Raw genomic sequence first — 23,336 nt, 5'->3', positions numbered from 1 at the left:
CCGACCAAAGTCATCAACGAGAATGCTTACGCGAAACATGTTGGAACGATATAATGTCAGATGCATCGATGAATAGTGATATACGCTGTTGTCAAAATATTTGTTACTCGTTTAATGAAAACTCGATAATCGCTGAATTACCCGAGTGTCAAAAATGTATGTACCGTAATAGACAATCTATCTTAAATTAAAACCCAATATTATTAATCACTAAACACTTTATATCGTTAACAAATATTAAAATGCAAAAAAAGTTATATTAAATAAAATCTATTTAAAATTAAATTAAAGAAATATCTATTCTTTTCGCAGTTACAACCAGCATAATAATGTCAATAAATTGCTAAATTTCATTTGAAACTGGATTTTTAGATACGTTTAAGTTTCCAATTTCCTATAAAGCCATCGTAACGTTGGAAAAACCGGAAGTTTTCGTTTTCAGATGATCACTGTAATTATCGTCGCAATGCTCGAGAACTAACTCCATCAACTAGGAGTTGGAATTTCGACCCACTCGAAGACGACGTTCAAGGAAACGTATATCTTTCTAACGGAGGACCCATTACGGACCTCCACCATCTTAAATACAGCGGAATTCGTAAAAGAGGCGGCAGCGATCGATACGTTAATTTACTAGGCCAAACAAGAAAACAGTCGAATTCGAATAGAAACTCGAATTCAACGACAAAGAGGCAGTCGGACGCATCCCATAATCGCAGGAGCAACTACTCCAAAAATCAGGAAAGGGCAAGACAGCCCATTATTCAAGAAAACGATAACAATCAACAGTCGGGAGGTATGATATCGTACGTAGATGTTCAGGTTCAGGCAAACACGAATACCATGGGGAACGATCCTGCGGGTTCTTCTTATATCACGAAGACTATGTCGTATCAAAGAACAATAAGAGCCGTGAAACAGGTGGATACTTATTCAAAACCGATTCCAGACATCCAGAGCCGGAATAGACCAGCCCTAGACGAACTAAAGACCCCGAAAAAGCAGCCTGCTGTTTTACCAAAAAAGTCTGATACGAAGGCCCTTGGACCACGAAAAACAACTCCAATGACTTCAACGCCAATTAAAGGCAAGGCACCAGAATTTCAAAGTGTAACAAAATTATCACCGATTAAGCGTGAAATCATAAAGAAGCCCGAGTCACAGTCGAAACTATTGCCGATAACCGATACAGGAATTCAGTGCGACATCATCAAGTCTCATAAAATAATATGTGCCGACAAAGAAGTCAAAGAAACCTTCAGAAATGTTGAGGAATCATGTGTGTGCCCTCCGCAAAAAGCAATAGTTCCCCCAACAAGTGCAGAGACGTCAGAAGTTTCACAGAATGAGACTGATGGAGTCGCAACATCTCCCGAAACTACAGCAACCACTGAAAGTCCAATAATAACGTTTACATTAAGCGAAGATACTAATGCGAGGGAGGGTGCAGTCATGGTAGATATGCCTGTAGAGCAAACCGTGGAGAATGTTGCAGATGCAAGTGTGATGGCGGAGCGAGATACTGTTGCGATAACATCAGATGACTTTACCGAGGAAAGTGTCGGTTTTAGGCTTGAAGAAACTGCTAATGCTTCGAAAGATCTGCTCGTCGGAACGAAAGCGAATGGCAAAAATACTGTTGCTAAAAGGCTTGTGTTTGATAATGATTCCACGATGGAAAAGGCTGACAAGACAGACGTAGTAGATGTAATACCAGATGCGATTGATGCCACGGTAGAAAAAACAAAGACAGACGCGGTTGATGTCACGGTAGAAAAAACAAAGACAGACGCAGTTGATGCCACGGTAGAAAAAACAAAGACAGACGCAGTTGATTCCACGGTAGAAAAAACAAAGACAGACGCGGTTGATGCCACGGTAGAAAAAACAAAGACAGACGCGGTTGATGCCACGGTAGAAAAGATAAAGGTAGACGAAGTAGATGCCACAGTGGAAGAGATACAAACAGAGGCAGTAGATGCTTCGGCCATTGTTGATTCCACGGTGGAGAAGACCAAGACAGACGTAACAGAAGCAACTTCGGATGTGGATGATATTACGGTAAAGAAAACCAAGATGGACGACGTAGATGCAACTCTAGAAATTGTTGACTCTACAGCGGAGAAGATCGAGATGATAGACGAAAAATCAGTAGAGCTCGATTCTACCGTAGACGAGTCCGTGACAAAATCCGATGCAGCGAAAGAGATAACTGATTTGAGACAGACGGATGAGAAAACAGATTTGGAGCAGGTGGATTTGTCTAAAGCGCCATTCGAATTCTCGCAGGAGTTCGATGAAAGACGAAACTACGTGAGCGTGGAAATGCAGACGTCGAGCACTATTCTAACGAAGATCTTATCCGAGTATCAAGTCGGGAACAAAAAAAGGCGGGTGCTGATGAGCATAAAATTGCAGACGACTTTCGACGGGGGCAATGAAACGGACAAACATCAGGCAGAATCGAGCGGCGGAGAAGTACGCTGGCTAACTTACATCTTGCTTCCGTCGTAACCAATCAACGGACGAGTACTGCTGAATATTCATCCGAAACATGGTTACACCGGAGGCAGGAATGGAAATTAATGGTTAGGCAGAACGGAACGATGAAATTGAATATTCCATACAGGCCGCGAATGGGACGAGGTGGGCCTCGACGCGTGACGGTGTGCCGCACAATAATCATAAACGAATAAAACGAGGGAACGTCAGTAAACCGCCGTATTCTAAACCAAGGACACCAAATGATTGGACGGATGGTGTGTGTGATGATTTTGTTATTTACGTATTGTAGGTAGACGATGGAATAGAGTACATGAGATACCCGAGAAGAAAATATTTTCCGGATACCTGGATAGTATTTTTGAGATTGAAATTACCACGTATGCATATACGTCGCAGAGGAGTTCAAACGAAACAAAAAATGTCCTATGGAACCATGTCCGATCTGACTTCATTTTACAGTAATAACGATTAAAGTTATAATGTACTTATGCTATACTAATACTCTGAGATTTGTATAATGTTATCAATGTTTATCGTTGTGCAGCAACAGAGCAACAAATTCTTATTAAATGTTGTTTTACTTTCTACAGTTTAGTTGTTACAAACGTTTAAATATGTGAGATATTTATAGAAAAGATTCTTGGTAGCTAGTTGTTTCCAATGGCTTAGTAGCCAAAAAAATAACATAGTTCTTTGCAAGGTTGAAATTTGTTACAAGAACTTATCAGACACAAAATACCAAAAAGTATTTGTTGAAGAAAAATTAACGGAATAGCTAAATATATGATTAAGAATTTGCTTCTATAGACAACTATTCCTTCGTTACACTTGAGTACTGAATGAACTCTTTCCTGCTGTTATTGAAAACTCAAAAACACTCTAAGGAGATATCATTATTTTAAACAGTTAAAATTTTTAGACCAGGAATTTTATTTCAGCATATTATTAACTTTACGACGTTATTACTGTAAAATAGAGCAGATCATACATGCTGTGGTACAATACCTTTTATTCTGTTTGAACTTCTTTACTACACTTCTGAAAGATGAAACGTATCTCTGTTACATCCTGTATAATGTATCATCTAAACTAATATTTCAGGTAATTTTTATGGTTGTATAGAAAAATAAGACTAAGAAACAATTACTTATTTTTATTTATGTACAATTATTTATATAAAATACCAATAATTTTACATTTTCTAATAACAGACAACTATGTTTAGAATTAATAATATCGTCAAAACGCACGTTCTAAACTAGCAGACGTCGTAGAAATACTTAACAATTTTTTAGCTAATTTTGCCATTCTGGGGTATTTTGTAATCTTCTAATAAATACATTTTAATTTTTTAATAAATATATTTGAAATTCTGAATTACTTTCTAGAAATTGAAACTTAATATGTAAAATCCAGTGTACTTGGTGTTGAATTGACATTTTTCAGTATAAGTTACTGAAATTTGACCTATCATGTGAATGAAATCTTTGATTACAATCTTTAGTGTATTGATTTCAAGTGATAACTCATTAGTTGGATTAAAGAAAGAAACAAAACGAAATAAGAATTCAAAATGTAATTTAGTTTAAATCTATCGATAAGGGACATTTTTAAAGCATTTTTTAAATCTTTTGTTATTATTATTACTGTGAAGGTCTAAGTGTCTAATAATATCACTTTAAATTAACCAATGATGTTCAAATATTTCGAGTTTCGTTGCAGTATTTATTAAAATAAATAATTTAGTAACAGTTCTATGTGAAAGAAGGCATGAAATCATTATGCCTCCATCTTGTAGATAATACACAATATTGTTTTTGTTTTTTCATATCCATCAATGGCAATGTCTGCAATTTCAATACATTCATCAAAAAATTGATCCTGATACTTCCCTCGTATGTGCTTCACGATAGCTAACTTAGATCTATTATAAGATAATACGTTCTTCCATATATTACAACCAAATAATATTTCTTCCATTGACTAACTTTTATGACAAACCATTTAATACTAACTATTTATGAATTTAATATTTGTATAGGAACTAGTCACAATTAAAATTCAATAGAAAAATATTACAACGAAAAGAGACCCGTGTCTTAAAGAAAACAAACGTATATGTAATTAATGAATCACACCATTTTCACTGATTATTATGAATTTGGAAAATTTGTGTTATGAATGTCGTAAACCGAAACCTTATGAAAATTATTAACACAATGTTTGGATAATACAATTTATATGCGATAATTTCAATCTCAAAACCACTAGTCGGATACCCAAGAATTATTTCCTATTCAAGTATCTCATGAGTACTTAGATACGCGGGTTCTTGGGTATTCAAATACCCAATGGGTCGGGTAGTAATAGCACTACTATACAATGAGTCTCACGAACTTTGTCCACTTAAATATCTTGATTATTTCAAACAATGCGAGAAAATATTACTTACAGAAGTAGTAGAGTTTAAGAAAGTACATAATACAATATAAATGCTATACTTACAAGTGGAAGCGCAGAGGAGATATAAAGGTCAAATCTGTTTTTTTAAATGAAATGTTCCATTCTTTATGCTTGATTTCGACAGATTGACATATTCTGAGTATAAAAGTACTAAAGTTCATTTGCCTTAAAACTTACCATTTCTGAGATATTTGATTGTATTTACGAAGCATTTTCAAAGTGTTGGCCACCTGCAGCAATACAACGTTGTAATTGTAAACTGTTGCGTCTCTTACACGTCTTATTGCTGAAGCGTTTACTACATCATATGCTGCAACAATTCGTTGCTTTATATCTGCCAAAGTTGTTGGTGCATTTTAGTATATAATATTTTTCAATGCTCCCCGCAAGAAAAAATCTAGGGGTGTTAATTCTGAACTTCGTGCTGGCTACCAATTAGTGCCTCCACGTCCTACCCATCGATTTGGGAATACTTCATTAAGTGTACTTCTCACCCTTCGAGCATAGTATGTTGGACATCCATCATGCTGACACCACATTGTCTGACGAAAGCTTAATAGTACATTTTATAATTTTGGTAATGTATTTCTTAAAAACGTATCATATTTCCCCCCAGAAAAGTCCCGTCAATGAAATAAGACCCAATTATTTGTTACTCTATGATTCCATTAATTGTCCAGTGCTGATAAAAATAACCTCAGCGGTAGATAGTATTAAAGAGAAGACATTTGAATTGATTTGTAGCTGCTGTTGAGCCCATACACAAAATCTAACACGATTCACATAATCCATGTCATGTAATTTCTAATGGAGGCTAAATTATGGTAAGGATGATATATGTGACGAACGAGTATTCTTAATGCACTACATTTGCTAATTACAGATTCATGCTCAATATGACGTAAACTAATATGAAGATATGATATGCCATAATGAAAGTGGTCATTATTCAGAATCATGGCCGTCTCACCGATTTGGATGATATTGAAATATGATGCAGATATCAATATTCTAAGTAATTTTCTCCTATAATGTGTTACTTCCGCTCGGCTTTAGTTTTCGAGATATTTGCAAAAAATGATTGCTACTCCCTAAAAAGCTGATACTACCGACATTAATTTGTCCCGAATTATTGGCTAGAATTTTTATAAGCGTCATGATTAGACTCATAGTTTCATTAAAGACGAAATTTTATACATAATCAAAATTTTCATCTTTCCTACAATTATCAGTCTGATCGTGGCTCCTATACAAATTGCGTACTTTCTTAAACCCTACAACTTTTGTAAGTAACATTTTCTCGCATTGTTTGAAATAATTAAGATATTTAAGAAGACAGAGTTCGTGAGACACACTGTTTATACGAATAATTAAGTTATACTCGAAAAACACATGCGTAAGAGTCATCTCACGACAAATCAATCAATCACTTTTATATCTTGGGATCAGAAATTTTAATAATATTGAAATATATTATAGTTCACAAGGAAAGTTAGTCATTACTTTCTATTTTTAAAATTTAAAAAAAAATGAAACTCTTAAAATTTCAATTTTTATTTTTTTATCGTGTACTAATAATCTATAACTGATATTAAATTCGTAGTTTTGGCAGATTTTTCGAGAAACTACAATTGTATTGATTAAGGTGGAATAAGTAAACAACTAGTATTGGAGTAATTATGATATTACAATCCACCAGTTCAGTATTTATTATAAAATAACTTGAAAATTTGAGAACTATATTATAGTTATAATCTATGGAAATTAAAACATAATATAGCTGCAGTGCATTAAATTGAAACACAAACTTATTATAAATACCTTTCATGTCTTAACTATACTTTTTAAGTGTTCGCGAAATAAGAAGCTCAAACGTACGGGAAAAGATCGCAAAATAAACACATAATTTGTTTAAACTTTTTGAGACTTAAATCGAGAATAAAAAACCAAAAGTATTTTTTTTATTTTCATATTCAAGAATAATGAATAATATCAAGAAAAATTTATTCCGAAAGTTTCATTTCTCTTAATTAAACACAAGATCCGTGTCTTCAGTAATTCCAAAATTAAAAATTCATCTGTTTAGACGTTTTTCATAAAAATGAGTAAAAATTATAAACTTTAAAAGACTGTATCTTTTAAGTTATTTCAAAAATAGAAAAATAATGACTTACCACACACCCCCTAATTCTAATGAACTACAACCTGAGTTGGACAAATTTTATTCATGAATAATGTATAGAAATTTTAAATTCATTCATAAACTAACTTTTATGTATGTTTCATTCGTAAATTCATTTATAAATTATATTCTATTAACGAATTCTTTAAATCAATATTCATATAGGCAAAGCTGTAGACAAAAGCTAGTTTATAAATAAATCCAGCATTTTTATTCGTTATTCGAAAATAAAATTTGCCCAACTCTAATTATAGAATATTTATAATAATTATTAAAAAGTGATCGATTTTGCGTGGAACGGACCATAACTAACTTAAACTTTCACTATCTACGTGATTCCATTTGTAATTACAATCAAGTGTTCGTTTTATTTAGTAGGATTCTGTAGTGGACGTTGCGGCCGGAAGAAGCTATGACCAATTGAATAAAGTAAGAAGTATTCTACATTAGATTCGCTCTATTTAAACAGTATTTTTTAAACTTTTCAGGGAATTTTTTTGCTTAAAAAGAAAAAAAGGAACATTTCTACGACCAAAATAAATGGCAGTTTTAAAATAGTGTAAGAAAAATATGCGGTTGTTTAGTTTCGATGAATAATGTGTTAATAGAAAGAAAATAAATGTTCCCATTCCCGCCTAGAACTTTAAATCGTCCTTCGTTTTGGAAAACACTGTTCCAAAATTTGATTTCTTTAATTCTTGGATCAAGGATCGGGAACGTGTGGTTCAAAAGCTGTATGGTCATTTATATGTATATTCCCTTCATTTTTAAATTATACATTTGAAATTGCATTTATTTTAATTAATTGATATTACAAAATCGTTTTCTTTTGAAGTACAATGATGAAAAGTAAACCGCTCTTATCAATTTATCCATTGTTCCTATAAAGAGTCGTATCTATGGGAGTGTCGTATTCAACTTTGACAGTATGAAAGACACAAGAGAAAACTTTCTTACGTCAACTAGAATTTGTTGAATCTGACACGACCTTTTGTGATTCAAGTAACGGCAAGAGGACTTGTTATACCGAGTCGAAATAGCTTCTGGTAGTTGTACACTAAAGGGCAAAACTCATTTTTGATCTTCAGATCAAGGAAGTATAGTCACAAATCTGGAAATTTCTAAGCACTATGACACTGAACTACAATCTTTGTTCCATAATTATCGTGTCATCCTTTTTCTTAGTTGGTCGGTGGACAAAGTGTTAAAAAATAGTGATCTGGTATTATTTCTCAACATTACAAGTTGTCTTACTTGAAATAATTAAAACATTGAACGGAAGATATTAACACTAATGAAAAATAGTTGAAGCTTCCAATGGAAAATATTCAAATTAAGGAAATGATTTTTTATATAAAAGTCAGCGTATCAAATTTTATGATTTTCTGTTAAGCCATTCCTTAGATATAAAGTGGTAAAAAAATGCCAATATACAAACACACGTACAAAATTTTATAGATTTTCTCCAATTTTAAACTCGGGGTATCTCAAAATATTGAGAAATGAAAAAATACAGAGTATGTCGAATTTTGACCTATATAAATAACATCCCACTATACTATCTTTTCCTCGCAAAACATCGAAAACTTTAACGGAGTTGGGACGTCAAATTTCAATCGATAGCAATATTTCTTCTTTGTATTGTACTGCATAACTGTCGAAAAAATAAAAATACACTGAAAAATTGTCCGTTTATTTATGAGTTTCCAAAAAAACAGAAATTTATATTTCAGTAAGCTTTTAAAGGGACATAGTTATAAAGATTGTTTTAGCAAAATTGACTGCACATAAAATACGTGTCATTATAAAGCATTCTTGAAGTGCTATGCGTTCTTTCAATGTGAAAACATTTTCCATGTTTGATTTAGGTACTTGTACAAATTTCTAGCACTGAATTCCTGCACAATGTATTTCATACATCAATGAATTATACAGAGTGTACCAGTAATCGTGGTACAACCGGGAAAGGAATAATTCTATGTAAACCAACAAATACTTTTAGGTAATATTTCATTTGGAAATAGAATTTTGATACCAACGTTCTCGTACATTATTGAAATAATGTTCCTATAATATGGGAAATGAGGAAACATAACATGAACAGAGACGGCCTAATTATAGCGACAACGAAAAGTCTAATTCACAGAGCGGAGCTATGTTCCATAGTTACAGGTCATTTCAAGGCATAGTATAATACACTGTTGAATTCGTCTCGATTCAACGTCAGCAACAATCTTATGATGTCACAAACATACGATACCATTTAAAAAAGTTAAAGTGACCGTGACTTTTTTATGTAAAAAGCATTGTTTGTGAGTTAAGAATATGGAAATATGTAATAAACCAAATACTAAAATAATTTTGTCTAAAACATTTTTTAATCGCACTACCGGAAACGCTTAAAAAATGGTGGCAAAACTTAACACATACACTCTGTATAATAATAATTTCTTCTTCACACATATTTGTATCTTCTTAAAAGCATAAAATATGTGGTCAAGATAAATAAAATACCCTATATATTTAAGTATTAAATATAATTAACCATTTATACGGTTTATTCCTCGCAAATAGTTAGTAAAAACATTCATAATATTTTCAACGAAAGAAATAGTTTTGACTCATCAAATTAATGTGAGGTCATTATTCTGCTCAATACTATTAAAGCTCGTCTTTGGTTCTTTGATTCCTGAAATTGCACGTATTACCGAAATCTTTAGATATTTTCCTCCTTACATTTGTGGTTTAATTTTATATTATCAGATTTCTCAATTATATAAATGTCACTAAATATTGGTGTGTGCTACAGAGATTCATTTCTTTTCTAATTAGATATTTTAATGTTAGATCATCCGATAAGTTCGTGCTGTTCGTCCTTTTTGATCTCATCTCATAGAGTAGGTAAGTATTGATACTAAAAAATAATGTTCATGTAATAACATTAAATAATTCTATGGAGTATTAAAGTACCGCCAGGAAAAATTTTGTCTTCTCAAGAAAAAACAAAAATAGATGCATATTGCAATGCTGAAGTAAACAGAGATCTACAACTACCTGTAACAACACGACGTGTACAGCAAATATTGCATATGATACTAGATGTTCAGCGTACAATACAAATTTTGATTGTAAAGCCATTTCGTTAGTGCTCTTAAGGCAATGGGGCCCTAAAGCCATTTCGTTAGTGCCCTTAAGGCAAAGAGGCCCTAAAGCCATTAACGATACTAATCAAGTAAGTGACCGCGCGGCCTGACATCACCGTTGGGTCAGGGGTTTTCCGCCGGTATCTGAGGCATGCCGACCACCGTCTTGGGTGAGAAAATCAGAAGTAACAGCGCACCAATCAGAAAAAAGAAATTTTCTTGAATTTATTTACAATATTTACATAGGTGTTAACAGTTTAATTTCAATGTCCTTGGTTCGATTCTAATTTGTAACGGTTCTTGTGGTGTTCCTACGGTGTTCTTGTAGTGTTCTTACTTGTTCTAACTCTAAAAACTCATGCCCCGCGTTTTTAAACATTCCAAAATAGGTGGAGATTTGGAATTGCCAATCAAACGCTTGCCCATCCCTCGTGGACTAGTCCTCAGACATTCGCAATCCTACCCACTGAGGGTGGTGCAGGGGTAGGTGTCCACGGTCCCAAGGACAGGTATAGTCCCGAAGGATGGTTCCTTTACGGCGTTATGGTACGGCAATTTGCATTGTACCAAAAGGTTGCCAAAGTGCTTATTAAGTAATTTAACTAAGGTGTACGCTAAATTGATATAATATTCACTAACAGAGGTCCGTTAATAAATGTTGGGAATTCCCAACACTGATTGTCTGGCAGTTGACACTTCAAGTTACATTTAAGCCGCCGCATTTTGTAATTTCGGGTCATACGTACAACAGACGTATGTACGAGTAATTGGAACTTTGGCAGCACACAACGTGCAACGCTGGTCCTTCGAGTAATGTCGGCACTTGACGTGCAAGCTCACCAAGGCTTGAAGATCTTATGATCACCACAAGCCCCAACACTAGATTAAAATAGATAAAAATGGTAACGAAGCCACCGTTTATCCAAGAGCACAATACTGCAAGGTTAGACTTTGCAAAAGATCATATGACCTGGGACGAAGAATGGAAGAACGTAATATTTTCAGACGAAAAAAAGTTTAATCTTGACAGCCCGGACAGTTACAAATATTATTAGCACGACGTAAGAAAAGATAAAACCATAAACATGAGTCGAAATTTTGGCAGTGAAAATTTTATGGTTTGAGCAGCATTTAGTTACAATTCGAAAATGCCAATTTGTAAAATTTCGACAAGAATGAATGCAAAAAAGTACATTGATCTTTTGGAAAATATTTTAATTTTATTTATTGTAGAACATCATGAAAATAATATTATCTTTCAACAAGGTAACACCGCGGTACATAACGCGCAGAAGACTAGAGAGTGGTTTAGAGAAAAAGATTTGCCACTTACGAAGTGGCTGCTTTATTCTCCGGACTTAAACCCAATGGAGAACTTGTGGGGAATTTTATCCCGTGCAGAATAAACAAATGGGAAGTAATGTAATAACATTAAAGAGCTAGAGACTGTAATAAGATACGAATGGAATAAAATACAAAAAACACCATTACAGAAACTAATTAATAATATAAAAATCAAAATATTTGACATAATTAAAAACAAGGGCGGTAGTACAAGTTGCTAATTTTCCAATTTAATTCTCTAAGATTTTAAAAGACTACTCTTGTACAAATTTTGCTATATTTCCATGTGTTAGACGTAGACTATTTGGGCTACAGATTAACAAATTCTCCAATCCATAAGTTAATTAATCTGCCTGTCTTGTCTTTAATTCCTCAGGAGGCAGCCAACGTGCTCTTTTTGCAATGGATATGCTTCTGTGACTATGCGATGATGTTATACGGGAAAGTTAGACGGTCGGTTGATGACACGTGTCGTGTGGTTCGAGTCCCAAAGCGTCAAGAACATTTGGGAGTAATTCGCGTTTGTATTTTATTATATTAGGTTGGGAAAAAAGAAATCCATTATTTTCACGTTTATTTCAAGACTTTATCTAACATGGTTCGAATTGTCCAACTTGGGTCAAATAGGTACCATTTTGTTTTATAGTCTATTGGCATTTCAAAGGTAACTTCATAATTCCTCTCTCATAGAAGTCCTGGTGCCTATTGGCGAAAAACTCAACTAAGCGATTTTCACAATCTTTTCTTGATACCAATTTCTTATCATTAAGGAAGTTTTGCAACGACAACTAAAGATGGTAATCGCTTGGTACCAGGTCCGGACTATAAGATGGATGCATCAAAACTTCCCAATCAAGCTCCCGGAGTTTTTGACAAGTCACTATAGACGTGTGCGGTCTGGCGTTGTCATGATGGAACACAATACCTCTCCTGTTGGCCAATTCTGGCTGCTTCTGGTCGATCGCTAGCTTCCAATGGTCCAATTGTTGACAGTAGAGGTTCAAATTTAGTGTTTGGCCATATTGAAGCAGGTCATAGTAGATGATACCTTTCCAGTCCCACCAAATACACAGCGAAACCTTCCTAGCCATTAGTCCTGGTTTGACCATCGTTTGAGCCGCTTCACCGTGCTTTGACCACAATCATTTTCGCACAATATTGTCGTATGTGATCCAATTCTCATCTCCAGTTACCATCCGTTTAAGAAATGGGTCGATTTCATTTCGTTTGGCCAAGGCTTCGCAGATAGAAATTCCATTCATCATGTTTTTTCCGTCAATTTGTGTGGCGCCCAAACATCGAGCTTCTTTTTCAATCCAGCTTTATGCAAATGGTTTAAAACTGTTTTATGGTCGATTTTTAGGTTCTCGGTGATATGTTATCTTCCTCTGAATAATACTTTATTAACCGTCGGAATATTAGGTTAACGGCATACAAAAACAATTTGATTATTCGTAGTCTTAGACTAAAACCTTTGCGCGTTCGTTAAACTGTCGGGAATCAGAATCAGAGTCTTCATTTTGGGAAAAGCGCAGGATATACAGGGAGTTCGGCCACCCCTGGGAAAAATTTTAATCGGGGATTTTAGAGGCCGAAATAAGACGAAAATCAAGAATACCAATTTGTTGATGGAGACTTCGTTAAAAAGTTATTAACAATTAAATTCAAAAATTTCAAATCGTTCTGGAAAAATTATTTTCGGTTACGGGGGTTAATTACAATTATTTTTTGTGAATACACATACCTCCAAAATCCTATCCACTTTCGAGAAAAAAAATCGGGTAGGTGCTGAAATTTTTCGGCGAGAAAAATATTTTTCAAATCATTCTAAAAAAATTATTTTCGATTACGGGGGTCAATTACGATAATTTTTAGTCATTACACATAGCCCCGAAATCCTACGCACTTTCGAGAAAAAAATTCCTTATCGAAAATCTAATTTATGTGCCTAAATTTTTCGACGAAAAAAAAAATTTCAAATCGTTCTGGAAAAATTATTTTCGGTTGCGGGGGTTAATTACAATGATTTTTTGTGAATAGACATACCCCCGAAATCCTACCCACTTTCGAGAAAAAAAATTCAGTACGGGCGGAACTTTAAACGTTAATAACTTTTTAACAAAGTCTCCATCAACAAATTGGTATTCTTGATTTTCGTCTTATTTTGGCCTCTAGAATCTCCCATTAAAATTTTTCCCAGGGGTGGCCGAACACCCTGTATATGCAGGATTGGAAAAGAGGTAAAGGTGGGGAAAGAAAAGGGCGAGACAGAGAAAGCTTCCAAAAATGAGTCAATGGTCAAGGTTCGGGTGTGATTCAGAATAAACTAAGGAAAGGAATTTGAGATGTTTTGAAGTTTTTGTGTAAAGGGAATATGAGCATAAAAATGATGATACATACTGGCGTAAACATAATGATACATACTGGCATACAACAGATGATACGACTGTTAACATGTCGGTCTTCTTCGATCATTTCCAAGATTTTATCAACATTTTTGATGATGGGCCTACTTGTGCGAAGTGCATCTTTAACATTGAAAATACCGAAACGGAATCGACGAGACCAAAATTGTGCATAATTGGCTGTGACAGTATCAAGACCATAAACATCATTCACAATTTCAGACGCCTGGTTTGCATTCTCGCCTTTATCAAAGAAAAATTGTAAAATATACCGAATTTTTTCTTTGTTAACTTCCACCTTTTACATCCTATAACTCACAACTGAATCGACCAAGCAAAAAACTATAAAAGAATTTTTTTTAGTGCGGAATGTCATTTTTCCAACGAGCACGAGTCTTAATTTGTTTGATCAATACTTTACGAGATATGTATCACTATAACCATCTAGGTGAAAAATAATGGATTTCTTTTTCCCCAACTTAATATTATAGAACTCGACGAGCTAGGCGGAAAAGTCGAGAATATTCCACGACACGTGCCAGGATGCGCATGCACTCGGCTCAAGGCAAAATAAAGGACGATCGGGAGCTCCTACAAAAGGGCAAGAGCGTCCGATCGCGGGTTTTGACTCGTTCAAGACTGACAGTGAGACTTGCGGTTAAACCCGTTCAAAATCACTCGACTAAACGATATATAGTTGCAGACAAAATTAAGTGGATAGGTAGGGAAAATAGGTGTGAATTAAATTTAATCAAAGTACTATAACCATTATGCACTTAAGTTTTATATGTATGGTACATAAATTATTTAACGAATAATTGAAATTAATGTTTGTATTTGTGTTGAAATAGAGTATACTCAATGAAAACGTTGAGAGTTTGAGATAGTTTGAGCTCAGCTCGCTTTTCGTATACGAAACCTTTGGACTTTCTTTGGGTGTACTTCCGAAAAGAACATACCTCCGATTTTGTTTATACTCTGGATTCTTACGTATTTGGCATGCTGATTACGCGTATGATAGTAAAAATTGGCGCAAATTTTATTTTCATAGCGAAAACCATGAAAAAATCATAAAAATCATAGTTTTTAAATTTACTTCTGAGAACAATGGGAATTTCGAAAAATACTTCAGATAAAAGTTGTAGACCTCATCAAAATACACACTTTATGTCCTATTGATTTTTGTCATAAAGATAATACTGTCTGAGAAAAACGATATGTGTAACACTCCACCTTAGTTTTTAGTAGGAAATAAGCACGACGACGCGGCCTACACCGAAAACCGACACCAGTACGGCGAGATTAGCCCGTCCGATTCAATCAGCGACGTCCGAGTCACTGATTGACTTAAACCGGACCTTTTTTTTTTCTTTTTTTTTATGTGGGGGAATTCTCATGGACGCCCGCGGGTCCGCCGGAACGAAGTACCGAGTCGTATCTGATGTTTCACAGCAGAGGTCCCAGAACTGACCCCTGCGGAACACCGCGTACGACCCCCCTCCACATTAAAACTCTGTCCCGGCCGGTGCAACTGATCCACCTGTCGCTTAGGTAGGACCCGACTATCCTCTTCAGGTATGAGAGCACGCGATGATAATCTAGTACCTCCATGATTGCCTCGCAGGGCAGGGTATTAAAGGCGTTGACGATATCTAGAGATATCGCCAAAAGCACCCTACCCCGGGAGGTGGCCCTCTGAGAGAGAAAACGGACCTGCTCGATAGTATGAAGCGTGGACCGTCCCTTTCTGAAGCTGAATTGGTAGGGGACTAAGTCGGGTCCTGCTGTTGACAGGTGATTGGTGAGGCGGGCAGCCACTATTCTCTCGGAGAATTTGCCCGCCTCATGCAACAAACACACCGGCCGATACGCGGAGGGCATATCTACTGGCCTTTCCACCTTCTGGAGAAGGACCAGCCTCCTGAACCGCGGACTCAGGACGCCAAGAGCACGAACCAAAATCTGGCCGAGCACGCCGTCGGAACCCAGAGCCACTCTCCGAGCACTGATCCGACAAACGACCCAACCCATCTCCTCGGGGGTGACCTCCAGCTTCTGGGACCAGATGGTAGGGTCCCAGGGTTCTTGAGGAGGTGGTACTCCGTCCCGGTTAGCATCCGGGAACAGAGTTGATACCACCTCCTCTAAAAACTGGAGGTCGAGGGTCTTCGTCAGAAGGGGCGTCCATGGGCGAAGCTTGCTCATCACAAGCCTATACGGGCGCCCCCACGGATCTCTATTAATCTCCCCGACGAGATCCATCCATGCCCGTGCTTTGGGGTCTCGGATAGCGCGCTGGAGGGTTTTTGTGATCTTTGGGCGTGGGTGTATCTTCGGTGGGCGCACGCACATCAAGCGTTGCACTGCTCGATATACGGCGACCACCAATACGCCGCGCCCTGGCTCCTAGGAGACCTGGCCCGGGGCATGTTGTCATCACATTCCTCTGAAAGTTTGCCCCGGAACCATTCGGCCTCCCGCTCCACGTCGTCGACGAGTCCGCCCTCTGGCTCGAACCAGGCTACCGCCGTCGCGGCTGCATCTGCCATCTCTCAGTTTACTCTCTTGAAGGATCATCGCGGCCCATGGACTCCCTACGCGCCGGAATGGCTCTCACCTACATGGTGATGTAGAAATGGCCACACTCAGTGGCCCACTCGCTACCTGACATGAGTCGCAGGGCCGCAGGGTTGCCTACATCAAATCGATGTTGGACATTCCTTGCGGCCCTATGCACGTGGCTTCGGAGCCCCAATTCACCAGCCGGAGGTTGTGCTCGGCCGTCCAAACCAGTAGCGCCTCACCACGATGGTTGGTCCTGGGATTGCCCCATGCAGCTGCATGGGCATTGGAGTGGGTAGGCATCTCCTAATACAATCACCCTCACCGTCCAGGTATGACGCATATGTGACGCGGTCGCAGTTGGGCGACACGTAGCAGCCACAATCGCGATGGCCCCCCATTGGGTTGCCAGAAGCCCCCTCCCCCGGAACAGGATGGTGATGGAAGGTGAGTCTGATTGCCACGCCCAGACCATCACCACCAAACCGCATAGGCTCCCTATCCAATTGGGTTGGTCGGGAACCGCGTACGGCTCAGCAGCGATGACCAGGCCTACCCTTCGGGCCCGCAGTGTGTGAACGAACATGTCGTGTGCCCTGCGGGCCCTCACTAAATTGGCCCCGACGGCTTCGTCAACCTCCATTGCTGGGGAGGGGGGGGGGGGGGGAGGAGGCATAGCGGCCTTTTCCTGTTTCTCCACGAGGGCCACAGTCCCCTTATCTGCCTCCACCACGAGTATAACGGGGTGAGCCTTGACGAGCTTCCTCTGCTGCTTATCAGTGGGGTTGCGGCCCCCTTTTTACCTTCCATCGCACGCCCTCGGCGGCCCTGCCTGGGCGGGGAGCACACCCCCCCCCCCCCCAATTGGTGCCCCGTGTGTTTCCCCGGTATATCTATGCAAAGTGGACATACCGGGGTGACCGCGCCACACTGCTCAGCACGGTGGTCGGAGGAGCCGCATTTGTCACAGCGGCTATTCTATACTTACGTAGGTAATTATTCACTTATACGGAGCCACCCTCGATTGCAATGTGGGTATTAAAACCGTTTATTCTGGGATATTTGGAATTCATTATTGATTTGTCTGTACAGAGCTTAAAACTTTTTATTTTTTGAAACGGATACCTTTATTTTTTAGTTTTCATGAGATTGTTTTATCCGCTTTGTTTTCGTTTCTTAAAACAAACAGGTTTATTTTTTAGTTTATATGAGGTTGTTTCATTTCTTCTATAACGAACAGTCATTTAATTTAATGTTTAAGTTTAGATTTAGCTTTAGGTCTGGTTTAGGTCTGGGTTATTCCTTTTAGGTATGAAGCTTCCTGCAAAGGGTGGATCTCGCTACGCGTGGAAAGTTAAAAATCCAATGATACAGAAAACTCGTTGGTGAGGGTGAATCTTTGCTGTATCCCTGTCTAGTATTAACTAATGAAAGGGTCTAGCCGAATAAGCATGGTAAAAGTGCCCCCAAACCAAATGGAACGGGGTTAATACCACTCGATAGGTGGTTCGAAGAAACCCCTTTTCCCAAAGTTTCAATCCGGTATCTCTACTACAGGGGTAGTTACGGGGTGAAAATCATTTTTTGGTTTATCCTTAATATCTCCCGTTCTACTCAATTAAAGATTATGAAAAAAATCATGGTTATTCTATCGATTGATGTACATGTTTGAGAATTTTTTCAGAATTTTTGGATGCAAATTCGATTTTTAAAAAATTCGAAAATATTTTAACCGTCGATTTTTTATCGAAGTTATCAAGTGACCACATTTCTTTTCATACAGTATAAAGCTCTCAAAAGAATTAGTAATCCCTAATTTTTTCAGATTTTTCGAAGGGGTGGAACGTAGTGAAAAAAATAAAAAATGATTAAAAAATAGTGAAAAAGCTTTATATTGTCTTAATTACTTACGTGACCATGCTCATATTTTTACAGCTATAGCGTAACATTATGACTATTAATGCGTAATTTTTTCAGATTTTTTGGAAAAGTGCATTATTGTTAAATAAATATGAATTCATATTTCCTACTTTTTCATACTAAAAAAGGCCGCACATGCTTTTAAAATAGATATAATTAAAATATATTTGTTTACATACTTTGTTAACTGGTCGCTAGATGTAATTTCAAATATGTACGTGTGATACTGGACTCGTGTTGATTTATTTACGGAAGTAAATAAAAAAACTATGATATTTATGGTTTTTTATGGTTTTCGCTACGAAAATAAAATTCGTGCCAATATTCACTATCGTACTTGTAATCAACACGTCAAAATATGTAAGAATCCAGAGTATAAAAAAAATCGGAAGCATGTCCTTTTCGGAAATTTATCCCTTTCTTTGATGAATCCAATCTGCCTGACAGTATAGCAGATCACTGAGCTCGTCGAGTGTAACGCGACCGCGGACACAAGATTATGATTGAACGTTGCAATCGTTGCCACGACCGCGACGTAAGGGATTCGATGTTGACCACCTTGAGTGCCTTCCAAGCTATACAGCTTTGAAGACATCGGTAAGTAGATACCAATATACTGGTATCGTCTCGTGGTGAACTTGTCGTGTTTCAAGCTTCGGAGAACCCACTCCAGTGACCCCGTCGGTGAAGAGCCTTCCTTCCATCTTCACAAGGAAGGTTTTAAGTTTTTACAAACGTATAAATGATCGAGACATAAGAAAGTTGGCAAAATTACGCTTCAATTTTCTTGTGATTACCGCCAGGCTGAGGAGACACCTAAGGGAGGCACCTACGTGATGAACCATCCAGGTGGGTCCATTGTAGTCGGGTCGACGTCCACAAAGGACGCCTGACTTTTCCGGTCTTCGAGTCCTTACTCCTACAGATCCCGCCGGTGTAACGTTTAGAGGAGCACCTGTGCGAAGGAGTAACGGAGTCGTGGGTCAGGCCCCCACGTGGTTCAAATACTGCTAAGTGTAACGAATAGATGTGCAACGTGCAGTGAACCACGTGCAGTCGGGCTTCGTAGTGCAACCCCTGACCAATAAGTCGTCTGTTGAAGCAACCAAGAGCAGCCGCAATTCGACGGTTGGGCTGTTGCACTGCACTGCGTTTCGACGCATAGACTCAGTGGACAGATTCACGGGAAAAGTGCATTTGGAGCCTTACAACCTCCACTTGTAATCCCGTCCACAAGGTAATCGACTGCAAACGGCATAGATAAAGAATTAATTCTTTATCAAAGCCAAAAATTAAAACTACAGTCCACTAGCGAATTCGTATATTACGAACGAGCAAAATTCTCCGCTCCTGTACGTTCGAATCACGAAGCCAGGGGCGTGAGGACACAAACGCGGCATAGATACGTATAACGGGTTTAAGTGTGTTTAACACATAGCCGTGTTTTTCTGATTATAGGAATCTTGGCCTACCTCAACCCGGCGAGTTCGACGACCGGCACAGACGAAGCAGGCAACGTCCAAACACGGATTTCTATATTATTTTATAATTCTCTATTGGTTTTCGATTGTTTTTTGTTTCAATTTATTTTTGTAATAAAAGGTCGGCGTAGAAGGCCGACGAAAAGAAAACCAGACGCCCGTAATAATTTTCCCTGAAAACTCCTATACCTCTATCCGGACCTCGTCGTTAGAAGCATCAGCTTTTTAACAACATGTATCTTTTGAAAGTGTAATTAATAATAATTAATAATTAATTTTTATTAAAAAATTAAAAAATTTGTGTCGGCCATTGTATTGCTACTACACCCTTGCCATTGTATGAATGGAATGGAATGCAAAGGTAACTTTTAAGCTTTCTATTTTTCCATTTTCCCAGGGTTTCGTGCAAGCCTGGTCGTCCTGTTAAACACTTGGTGACCACAGTCGTACGAAGCGTTTGTTTTCTTTCAAGGTCACGCCTGGACCACGAACCGTTTCGAGCCAGGCTCGACGAGCCTCTTTACTTTTATTACCTTCTTCCGCACGCTCTAAACTTTCTCTCCACTAAATAATATCCAGTTTCGTTTTTCCATCTTTCTATTCTGTCTTTTTCTCTCCCCTTTCTGTTAGGGTAAGAGCATATACATATACAGGGTGTTAGGCCACTCCTGGGAAACATTTTAATGGGAGATTCTAGAGGTCAAAATAAGACGAAAATCAACAATATCAATTTTTTGACTGAGGCTTCATTAAAAAGTTATTAACAATTAAATTAAAAATTTTCAAATCGTTCTGAAAAAATTATTCTCGATTGCGGGGATCAATTACAATCATATTTGGTAAATACACATACCTCCGAAATCCTACCCACTTTCGAGAAAAAAAATCGGGTAGGTGCTGAAATTTTTCGGCGAGAAAAAAATTTTTCAAATCATTCTAAAAAAATTATTTTCGATTACGGGGGTCAATTACGATAATTTTTAGTCATTACACATAGCCCCGAAATCCTACACACTTTCGAGAAAAAAATTCCTTATCGAAAATCTAATTTATGTGCCTAAATTTTTCGACGAAAAAAAAATTTCAAATCGTTCTGGAAAAATTATTTTCGGTTGCGGGGGTTAATTACAATCATTTTTGGTGAATAGACAACCCCGAAATTCTATCCACTTTCTAGAAAAAAATTCGAGAAGGTGTGAAATATTTCGACTGAAAAACAAAATTTCAAATCGTTTTGGAAAAATTATTTTCGGTTGCGGGGGTCAGTTACAATCATTTTTGGTGAATAGACATACCCTCAAAATCTTGTGCATTTTCGAGAAAAAAATTCAGCACGGGCGGAACTTTAAACATTAATAACTTTTTAACGAAGGCTCCATCAACAAATTAGTATTCTTGATTTTCGTCTTATTTTGGCCTGTAGAATTTCCCATTAGAATTTTTCCCAGGGATGGCCGAACACCCTGTATATTCCTCGGAGTCGAGATCGCAGAGGACAGTTCGTAAGACGCTCTCGATTAGACACGAGTTTGTTGGACGGTGTTAAATGCACAGTTCAGTTTTACAGTCGGTTAGACTGTGAAGTTATAATACACTCACAATCAGCAAAACCTACGCGTGGCACGTTATCCTCTAATAAACATTATAATTGAGGGTAGCTCTTAGGGTTTTCCTTATTTCACCACAAGCCAGAAATTATATTTTATAATTTAAAGTGATATTTGTGAGTAAATAAAAATAAATTTAAACAATATTCAAAATCTTGCAACCATAACACTTGAGATTTATTTTATGCAACTCAAATATAATAACTTATCATCTAAATAATAATTATATCCCTGCACATACATAATTATAGCACCCTCTGGTAAATGAGATTAAAAGTTTTAGAGGAGCATTATGAGTATGTAATATGCAGTCATATTTAATGTGTTTTCTGTGGTACGAGCTTCACTTTTCAAACGTCGACGTAGGTCAGTGTAATTGTACATTTTTATTATGCAAATATTTATATTATAAAAATATCTTACAAATTTTTGGTCCGGTAAAAGAATGTGTAACCAATTATATATTTATATCGTGCAGTTATTCAATAAATAGTAATTAAATAATTACTATTGTAAATGAGTATTATTTACTACTTAGATTAGTCATTATATTATTTAATAATTATTATATTTCATAATACTCATTATGCTCACATCTCATCAACAGAAAGAAACAACTTTTTGATGACAAAATATATATATATCCTGTCAAGTTATTATAAATTCTGTCATGAAAAGTTCTACCTCTTTCCCGCGATCAAATGTGAACATAGAGTTGAGGAGAGATTTGAAATTACGAAACAAGAAAGTAGGAATTTGGGTAGTGGAGAGAGGACTGTTTAATACCGATTCGACTCGTCAGAAGGCACTGAAAAATTCAAAGCATTTTAATTTTTAATCAATATTTTTCGATAAACTCTTCGAAAAAGCGTTATCTATAATTATGTATTTTTCAAAATATTTTGTCTGTTTAAAGACACAAAATTTGAATTCAGAGGAAACTTTTCAATAAGTGTGTGTAAAAACATAATATTAAACTATTTTGTAAGAGCGATGTAATATATTCGCACGATCATAATGACGAAGAGCTGTAATAATCAGCTACATTCATTATGCAAATGAAGTAGTAAATTAATTCAAGTTCATTATGTACGTACACACGACGTAATCCCACATAACCTTATAACGTGAAATTCACACCATGAAAGTTAAATTAAAAGTGTAATTCTTAAGAATTGTAATTAGTTTATTAAGATATGTTGAGAATGTCGAAGGAAATGGATGGTTATCAAGATTATTATTTATTTTCGACAATTATTTTGCAATAAACGTTCGAGTTACTGTGACATTAACCATCGTATTTAAAGCAAATTTTGATTTTGAGAACATCGAACAATGGTTACTTAAAAATTCTATTGAAGATATAATAGTAATAGTCATTATCAGAATAGAAAATGTGACAAATTTGCAGATCGTGAAAACGCAGAACGTTAAATTTACAGTCTATTCTTATTCATAAATGCAACAGTATTATTGCTAACAAATTTAATGAAAAAATAAACAAATTTGCTGCGATATACCTATCAAATGCAATCACAATGACAGAACGTAGTCTGCAAAATCCCGAAGGTGTTTCCATTATACAAGATGCTAATACCAACGCAAAAAACAAGACAAGGCAAGTATCAAACGCAATTGATGAAAGTCCTACGATAAAGTCTGGAATGCAATACAGCCAAAAATGGAATAATCAATCGAGTATATCCAAAACGAAAGACATTGGA

Source organism: Colletes latitarsis, chromosome 6 (assembly GCF_051014445.1).
Source record: "Colletes latitarsis isolate SP2378_abdomen chromosome 6, iyColLati1, whole genome shotgun sequence".
Taxonomy (NCBI): Eukaryota; Metazoa; Arthropoda; class Insecta; order Hymenoptera; family Colletidae; genus Colletes; species Colletes latitarsis.
This window is presented reverse-complemented; position numbering follows the sequence as displayed.